The sequence below is a fragment of the Mirounga angustirostris genome, unplaced genomic scaffold (assembly GCF_029215605.1).
Source record: "Mirounga angustirostris isolate CCGP_5_RB_7025 unplaced genomic scaffold, mMirAng1.0.hap1 SCAF_7, whole genome shotgun sequence".
NCBI classification, from domain to species: Eukaryota; Metazoa; Chordata; class Mammalia; order Carnivora; family Phocidae; genus Mirounga; species Mirounga angustirostris.
The window spans coordinates 70941864-70951874 of NW_026991715.1; the positions used below are offsets into that span (position 1 = coordinate 70941864).

The following is a 10011-nucleotide window of genomic DNA, read 5'->3' on the forward strand; positions in this document are numbered from 1 at the left end:
TTGACAGGTGAATGAGCATTGGAAATGCCCTGGCCCTGGGTATAGAATTAAGAATGCCGTGGAGAGGCAGTGGAGGAGAAAAGGCAGAGAATATTTTTCCCAAACAAACAGAGTCTAGGTAGGTAGTGAGGACTAGAGGGGAGGAAGATGATCTGACAATGATAGGGGATCAGTTGAAGTACTCAACATTATAAAATAATTCTCTCACACAGACTACTTTTTGGACAATTGTGAGTAAATGAGTTTTACAATGTGCCCAACTTTGTTATAGGTTTTTGGGGAAGCATGGTGACCAAAGCTGACAAAAGAAGGACTTAAGGCTCTTTGAAGCATGAAATGTGAACAGGTGTTTTACATCTAAGAGGAACAAGACAGGTCACTTTAACGCTTAAGTACTGTGGTGTGACAAATTCTTACTTCTTCCAACAACCACATGAAAAAGGTACACTGATCCCAATTTATCAATGAGAAAAGTGCCTGGAAAATGTGAGTAATTGTTCAAAGACATAAAATTAGTAAGTGATAGACTTGTATTTAAGCATACCAGTCAGATTCAAAAAGCTGATTTCCTTTTCACCACAGCACACATTCCTCTAGAAGTTTGTGGAATAGTATGAACATATGTAAGCAAAACCACTGGGAACATGGGCTTTGGAGGGGCAATCTGTCTGAGACATTGAACTTTGCCACTTAGATCTGTGACCTTAGACTGGCTACTTAAAATTGTTAGCCTTAGAGGAGTAATCATATATCTGCTTCATCAGATTATTTTGAATATAAGGATTATAAATATAAAACATTTAGCACAGCACCTGGGACATAATAAGCATTAAAATATGCTATCTCTTATTATCATGATCACTATTATTATTTATGATATTTTATTATTCTTTCATGACGAGAAAAGCTATTTGCCCTTTTACAATTTGAAACTAGAATGAAGGACCATGGCTTGAAAGGGCGAGAAAGAATTTATAGATTTAGAGATACAAAATTTGAGAGATGCAAGGTATATAAAAGCTGTGTTACTGGTTTCAACATTATTTTTAAAATTTAACTGTATTGTCACTACATACGTGGATCATTTTGGTGTTAACGTAAATATTTAAATTAGATGTAGAGTTTTCATTCTTGAGTTTTTTTCATGTGAGACAAAGCAAGTACATTTAATGATAGCATCATGAAAAACACAGCATATTTAATTGAAAACATAAATGAGTTATTTATAATATTTGCATAAATACATTTGTGCCATATACATTCTTCTTTTTTAAGTTTTAAGTAATGCTATATTGCAATTGCATATTAACCTTACAATTATACACAAGCTATGCAATTAAATGCTCACTTAAAATTTGCAATTATAAACCTTCCTGCATATATAGTAGCTCCTAAAGAATGTAATGCGCTTGCAGTAATATCTACTATATTGTGTGTTGGTTTTCTGCTGTTCAGCAAAGGGATAGAGTGGGGAAATAATTTCACACTGCATATAATGCATCTGATATGAAGGAAGCTTGAAAATTATTTAGTTACAGATTTCTCTGACCAGGCTTGCAAAGTGGCATATATTATGTTAATGGGCAAGCATTTGAAAATGAATTTGAATATTAAATGCACTAAGTTTGGGTTCTGACATGAAGGAAGGCGTAGTTGATACACAATTTACAAACAGGTTCTTGTTAACTCTTTCATTGCTTGGGATCACAATCATGCTTTGTATTTAAAAATTGTTCAGTCTTACAATTTTTTCATCACTGAAAATTCCCTAATACTGAAATCTAACTATTAGACTATACAAATGAATTTCTGCTAGAGTATTAGCTTTTTAGCCATATCCCATGTTCAGTTGTGCTCCTTGTCCAATGAAAAATAGTTCCTTATTCATTGGAAGTTATAAGTAGGAAAGAAATGAGCAACATCAATCACTGTATTAATGGTATACTATATTTTCTAGCTTTCATTTGTAAAGTAACATGTTTGAGTTGGTATATATTGGAATGTATGCTACCAAGCCACCATTGTATATTCAACCAAAATATCTCGTTTTCACGTCAAGGCAGAGGTCACAAATGTACTACTATTGGATTCATAATGTTTAAATTTACAGAAAATGAATAGTTAATAATAAACCTTCCCACCAAAGCATATTTTTATTGAAAGAGCAAAACATTACAGTACACCGGATGTTTTAGGTCATTTATTTTGTTTTTGCTCTGGGTCATTTTACAAAAGCACTTCTGCTCTCTAGCGTTGAAATGAGAGTCACTCTACTCCCCAGATATTACCCAGCAGCACTTGGGGGCTCTTAATGATTAATACCATCACCGTCCAGCCACAAACCTTTCTGCTGCAGATAATGCCAGGCAGCAAGTGCGCTTGACACTTTTAATGTATAATTAAGTAGGAAAAGTCAGCACTCAGTATGCAAATTTTTCAAAATGATAAATGATGCCATACAGCAGTAGGGATTGATTTGGTGTAAATGAAACTAATTAAGGAAATGTCAAACATAATTAATAAAACAGGTTTAAGCTGCAAAACATTGTCAATTGAATGAATGAGGAGGCATTGGCTCCCATTGTTTCTGCTTTATTTAGGGCTTGTGTTTAGCTTGTACTCTGTTCCTAAATGCACTCTTGCTACCTCACACCCTCCACTACCAATTCCCAGAGTGGGGGAAAATAAATTTGCTTGTCTCTCCACTGACTGCAGAAATTAATTGCAGAAATCTTGTCCCATCCAAGTGTTACATTCACTCATAGGACATTAACATAACTAATTTGAAAGAGCCCAAATGACTGCATAATAGAGCACTGTCAGTATGCCTGACAGTCTTTGGTCATACCAAATTAGCTTGGTTTTCTAATTGAAATTTTTTTTCTTGGACTCTTTTTATAATTTTTTCTTCAGCTATTCATTTTTGATAAGAACAAAGGTTTTATAATTTACAAAAGAGTGCTTGACCTATAATTACTAGGAGGAAATTAGGGGAGGTAGAAAAGTCAGATTTAGTCCTGGTAATGATGCTAGAGACCTTGCTCCCTCTAGGGAGCCTGAAGAATAATGGAATCTTCTATTTTTACGGGCGACCTGTGCACTGGTGCTGACTCTAACTGTGAATCCACTTTACTTTGCAGATCACTTGCTTAACACTAAAAGTGCCAGCAGAATGGCAGGCCATTACTTCAAATGTCATTCAAACCAGTGCCATTTCCACATGCCCTTCCTGCTCAAAGAGTGAATGGAAGAACATCTGCCAGTTCTCTTATTGTTTCCTTGTAAATCTTCCAAGCAGAGTTTTATGCAACTTAATTTGTGAACCGTTTGGGTAAATAAGGGTGGGGGGGGGGTTTGTCAAGAGTAGGCAAATGTGTGCTAAAATGATTTCTTTGAAAAGAGATCCACTGGTTCTCAATTTTAAAATCAGGTCACCTGCATGCTATGGATGTCATCTTATACTCGATAATCGTTTTCAAAGGCCTGGTAATACTATATCCCTCATTTGGAGATCTTTTCTCAAAAGGATGGTTTTCCTTTTGAGTATGTCATAAAATGGAGTAAAAATGGAATCAATCCATTCTTTTTATGCTTTAAATTGTGAGCTATATACTCAGCATAATATTGTAGATTAATTGGGGGAATTGTATGGAACTGAAGGCATAGATTGTACAGGAAGGCAGATGGGATATACACACTTTTTTTTTTTTAAGATTTTATTTATTTATTTGAGAGAGAGAGAATGAGAGACAGAGAGCATGAGAGGGAGGAGGGTCAGAGGGAGAAGCAGACTCCCTGCCGAGCAGGGAGCCTGATGCAGGACTAGATCCAGGGACTCCAGGATCATGACCTGAGCTGAAGGCAGTCGCTTAACCAACTGAGCCACCCAGGCGCCCCCACTTTTCTTAATCCATGAAGTTTCTACTGAGTAGCTAGGTAGAGGTACAAGGGCAGAGGCATGGTTTTATTTGCTTAAAGTCTTACTTCTATACAATCCTCTATTTTTATAGCTTCTTCTTTAATTGGGGTCTAGAAATATAAACACAGTTTATTTATATCCTATAGCAATTGTTATGATTCTTGACTTTGAACTCCCTAAGTCTTTGGGGACTTATTTCTAGATGCACTTCAATATATTCTCTCTAGTTATTGAATATTACACACATAGTTATCTGATAATTTTATGGCACTGATTGGTAGCATTTTTCTTTACCAGGATATGTGTCTCGGGCTCTCTCCTAATGTCTACTGTATTGCATGCAACTGAAAAGATGGATGGGTATGGGATTAATCAATAAGGTTCAAAAGAAATCACTATTGCTTCATCTTAGATCACAAATAAGTACCTCAGCTTTATCTTATATAACATATACATCAATAATTTTGAAGGACTTTTTCTGATGCAAAATGCAAATGACCTAATTCTAATACCCCCTCTCAAATTACACAATATGAATTAAGGAACTTATTGTCTCATAAAAATGAAGAATCTGGGTTCGGTTTTCCAGAATAACAGTTGTTAGACATAACTAAATTAGCTTAAATAATGTCATCAAGATCAGGTGTTTCTCTTTCTTTCTCCTTCTCTCATTGACTCTGTTTTCCTTTGTGTTGATTTCATCTCCATCTTGGGTGTTCCAATAGCTTCATGATTAAGATTATATTAACCAAAACAGTTCAGTGCAATGAGAAATAGTTGTTTTCCAGGCACTCAAAAGCTGTCCCAGGATTAGCCCTGATTGAACCACCAAAAGCAAAATGCTCATCCTGGAATCCATCACTAGCACCAGGCTTACAGAATACTTAAAAGTCCAGTCTTGAACTCTACACCTACCCTAAACAGCCCCATCCCAAACCAAATGAACGGAGAGCGGGGAAGAGAGGTTCCCTGAAAGTATCTTTATCAAAGGAAGGAAACACTGAAAAAATATTGGCAAAAGCAATAGACATACCTTTCAAGAGTATACAATATAGTTTCTAACAGCAGAACATATACTCAGTATATGTTCTGTATGGACTTCTTATTCACTACTGGTTGTTACTAACTTAATGAAAACAAAGTTTTCTGTGAGTGAAAGATTCTTTTATGATTGTGATCAATTCCTTTAATAGAGGTTATAAACAAAAATAGTGTTAATATTTTGGTTGTTAATGCTTTGGTATTTATAACTGCAAAGGGAAACTTTTTTTTGACTTTTTGTCTTGAAATAATTTAGATTTATAGAAGAGCTGCAAAGAAGCCCTGAGAATTCACTATACCCTTTGCAAATCATCCCCAAATCTTAACAACTTACATAACCATGGTATATTTAGCAAAACTAAGAAATTAACATTGATACAATGAAATTAACCAATCTATAGAGTTTATGTGTGTGTGTGTGTTTTACCAGTTTCTTTCACTGGTTTTATATTCCCAGCATTTAATGCAGAATATCATGTTGCATTTAGTCTTCACGTCTCTATAGTCCTGTCTAGTTTGTGACAGTCCCTCAGTCTTTTCTTGTCTTCCATGACCTTGACACTTTTGAAGAGTACTGGTCAGTATTTTATAGCCATTTGGGTTTGTCTGATGTTTTCTCATGATTAGATTGAGGTTATGCATTATTGGAAAGTATACCACAGATGTGATGTGTCCTTTTCACTGCAGCATATCAAAGCACCCAATATCAGCATGATTTATTACTGGTGATGTTAACCATGACCACTTGGTTAAAGTGCTGTCCCCCAGGTTTCTCCAGCATAAATTATGATTTTTACCTTTGCATATTCTATTTGTTATAAGTGAGTTGCTAAATCTAGCTCATACTCCAGAGGAGGAGAATTAAGCTCCACCTCCTGAGGGAGGAGTAACAAAGAATTTGGAAATATGTATTAAAACCATTACAGTAACATAAATATTTTGGGAAGATACCTAGAGGCCATGCAACTTTCCTGGTCCTCCTTAATGTTTTGCCGACTGAAAATTTTAGTACTCATCAGTGGATATTGCCTATAGCAGTTATTACTGTGGTGATCTAGTGGTGATTTTATGATTTTCCTCATTCCTTCTATATTATTTCCAGTACTACTGTAAGAAAAATGTACTTCTGCATATATTTATTCAAATATTTATTATATCAGTCTGATAAAGAAAAGTAGATTTGAAGGAATTATATTCCTTGATTTAAGACTTAATATAAAGCTACAGTGATCAAGAGAGCATGACATTGGATGAAAGGAACAGAAAAAAAAAAAAAAAAGAACTTCAGCCTAAACCTCATACCTCGCATACAAAAATTCGCTCAAAGTGGATCATAGCTCTACATGTAAAACATAAAACTATAAAACTTTTAGAGGAAAATGTAAGAGGAAATCTATGTGGCCAGGTGGTAGACGGAGGAGTCTTAAATATGGCACTGAAAGCATGATCCATTAAAGAGCAAGAAAAGATAAATTGCCCTTTATCAAAATTTAAAAACTTGCTCTATTAAAGAGACTTTAAGAAAATGAAAACAAACTATAGACTGGGTAAAAATATTTGCAAATTATATATCCCACAAATGAAATGTATTTAAAATATATGAAGAACTCTTAAAATTCCACAATCAGAAAACAAACGGTACATTTAAAATTGGTCAAATGATTTGAACAGACAAAAAGATACAGTTGGCCAAAAGGTACATGAGAATATGTGTGACCTTGTTAGCCTTTAGGGAAATGCAAGTTAAAATCATAAGATGCCACTACACACATATATTTGAATGACTAAATAAAAAAAATACTATATTAAGGGCTGGCAAGCATGCAGACAAAGTGATCATAAATTGTTGGTGGGAGTGCAAAATGGTATAGCCAGCCACTCTGAAAACATTTTGGCAGTTTTTTATAAAGTTACACATAGACTTACCATATGACCCAGCAGTCCCACTCCTGGGTATTTAGCCTTGAGGTTTGAAAACCAATGTTTACACAAGTATCTCTACAAAAATGTTTATAGCAGCTCTATTCATATTTGCAAAACAAAACAAAACAAAAAAAACAACCGGTGGAATGAACCCAAATGTCCTTCAGTGTGTGAATGGATAAGTAAACCGTACTTATCTATACAATGGAATACTAATCAGCAACAAAAAAGAGCAAACTGTTGATATATACAAGGTATTAGGCAGAGTGAGAAAAGCCAGTTTTAGAAGGTTATATACTGTGTGATTCCATTTGTATGACATTTGAAAAGAAAACAAACAAAAAACCACCTATATAGAACAGGTGAGTGATTGATGGATGTAGGGTCAGGGGAAGAAGTGACCATAAAAGGCTAGCACAAGAGAGTTCTGTGGTGTAATGGAACTGTTCTGTATCTTGATTGTGGTGGTGGTTACACAAATCCTTACATATGTTAAAATTTACTGAACTGTATATCAAGAGAAAAAGTCAATACTATTGCATAAAAATTCTAAGTATGAAAATAAAAAAATAAAATCAATACAGACTCAAGGATAATTATCTCATTCTTTGTTAAAACCCAATATTATTGTTATTTATTTTTACTCAAATGGTTTCAGCTGTGACTACTGGGATCTCTTTCAGAGCTCCCTGTGTAAATATGGTTTTTATTGGCATTGTTTTATGAAGATTTCATCAGTGAGAGTCTAACCTTAATTGAAAGGTCAGAAGAGGCAATTAATTGTATAATTGTTCATAGGAAAATGATTAAATTCTTCTGATTATTCTGTACTATTAGAGATAGCATCTGGTTGGTCCAGATTAGTTGGTAATAGATTACTTCTTATGATAGACATTCTTGCCAATTTGTGAGTCCCTACTTTGTAAAATTTAATTCATATTTTCCATTTCAAGATATATATATTGATTTATACAGTTTTCTACTTTAGCCTCACAGGACTGTCTTTTAACTGACTTTTCCTGAGCTAGTGCACTGAGTAGATAAATGCTTATTTGAAATTCAAAGAAATATATTACTGACAATTACTTAACATTAATTGACGAATTTATGAAAAGCAGAAAATGTCTTTGTGTTTTCTAGCAGGGATTGATACCAATATTTTAAAGCATAATTAGGGACTACATAATTAATTTGGTTAGCATTAATTTTGGTAAGTAAAATCATTATTTCCTTTACATAGTGGAATATTAAATGGTGTACTTACAAAACAATTATGCTACAAAGTAATATTTATAAATAAAACATTTAACATAATTTGACAGGAAATTATTTGATAGAATATTTTAAAAAGAATAATAAAAATTCCATGCTCTTACAGAATGTACTCTTGGGACAATATCCTCTTGGAAATAGTGTAAACAATTCTAGGTATAATCAAAATGCATTTCAGACTTGCGAATAGATTCCATTGCCCTTTTCAAAAAAAAAAAATGTAAGTTAATCCTTGTTTAATACCTATCATTTTTTTCCTAAGAAGAAAAAAAGGAAAAACATGCGTATATGTAAAGGAAAGAATGTGTGTGTGTGTGTGAGAGAGAGAGAGAGAGAGAGAGAGAGAGAAACAGAGACATAGAATATACTGGCCCTTTTATAATGGACTTGTATGGTCTTAATGCCATATAGCTTCTGGGCATTTAGAAGGATTGTTATTTGTGGGATAAAACCATGGTATGGTTGCTACAGGCTATGGACAAAACAAACAGAGAAGTAGTTTAAGTGACGTGGCTAACAACAGAATGACTCTAAGGTGGGCAGAAAATTACAGAGGCAGAGCTCCATTTTCTATACAATTATGAGTGTGTTTTCATGTCTTGATGCTTTGATTATCCACTAGAAACACTAGTAGAAACAGCTGGGACAAGTCAAAATAGTATGAGCATTACGTGAGTCACTACTTACGCTTTCCCTTCTCCGTAGTATTGCCATCTTAATCCAACAAGGGATTGTTTAGTGCTCTGTGGAAATTGTTCATTTCTCCTAATGACTTGGCATGAATCCTTACCTACAGTACCCAGTTATTGCTTTCCTTTCAACCCAATCTTGTCAGCTTTGAAATAAGGCCCAAGAAATGTTTGTCTGTATCTGCCTCAAAGAAATGCTTTTTGTTGTTGTTTTCAGGGGGAAGTGTGATTGCAGTCTCCTGCTACCACAAATCACTTGGTCAAGTTTCTTACGTTTGGGGAAATCACAGAGGTCAACACATTCAGAGTGCAATGGATGAGCCTCGCCCTGGGAAAACCACTTTCCTGATCATGGTAATTCCCCTGCCATGTAAATATTCAGGGAAAATACTTTTAACCTGGCTTAGCTCTTATTAGGCATTTCAAAGTCTTCGAGCCATTTTGTTTGTGGTTGTGATACATGACAAAAGACTGGAAGTAGCAGAGGGACCAAGACGGAAATCTTGCTTCCTAGAAATCTTGGGACTGTCCCAGAGCGGAAACCTTCCGGAGCAGCTGCAGCCCGGACTGTGCAGGTGATCCCCCTGCTATGGATCTATGGCCCCAGAGTATATTCCAAGTGCTCCCTTTTCTACAGAGGAAATGACTCAATTTATGACTTTTCACCTCTGTATCACAGCTCCACGTGAATTTGCCCATGATGGTGGCTCCCACAGCTTTCTCAAAAGTCACAGTGTTGAGAGCCATACCGTCCAGACGGACGGTGACACTAACTAGACATCAGACACACAGGAATAAAAACTTTGTATAATTGGGTCATAGAAAATACCCATTATATATTTTACAAAGTAGAATGAAGCAACAAAATCAATTTATTTTCTTGCAGACATTCTCAACAAGCACTTAGGGAGGGACTAATGCCTGTGTATGCGAAGTAATACACAGTAGATACCAGCACCACAGGAGGCCCTCTCGACAAATACATAAACGAGTTTTAAGAATTAACTGGGCAGGCACTTTCTGGTCTTTCTGATTCCCAGCGGTTGGAGCACAATAATTGATTTCCCAGACTCACTGAGTCAAACACGAGGTACAAGGATGAATAAAACATAGTCCTTGACCTCAAGTAGACTGACAAAACATTGTAACAGGAGAAGAATTTTATGA

At 35.2% G+C, this 10011-nt stretch overlaps 1 non-coding gene across 1 annotated transcript; it reads right to left on the reverse strand.

Moving 5' to 3' along the window:
- Positions 1–9058: 9058 nt before the first annotated feature.
- On the reverse strand, positions 9059–9222 carry LOC123836855 (U1 spliceosomal RNA). Its single transcript, XR_006789092.1, has one exon. It is a non-coding gene; the product is annotated as a U1 spliceosomal RNA (small nuclear RNA).
- Between the last annotated feature and the right edge of the window lie 789 nt (positions 9223–10011).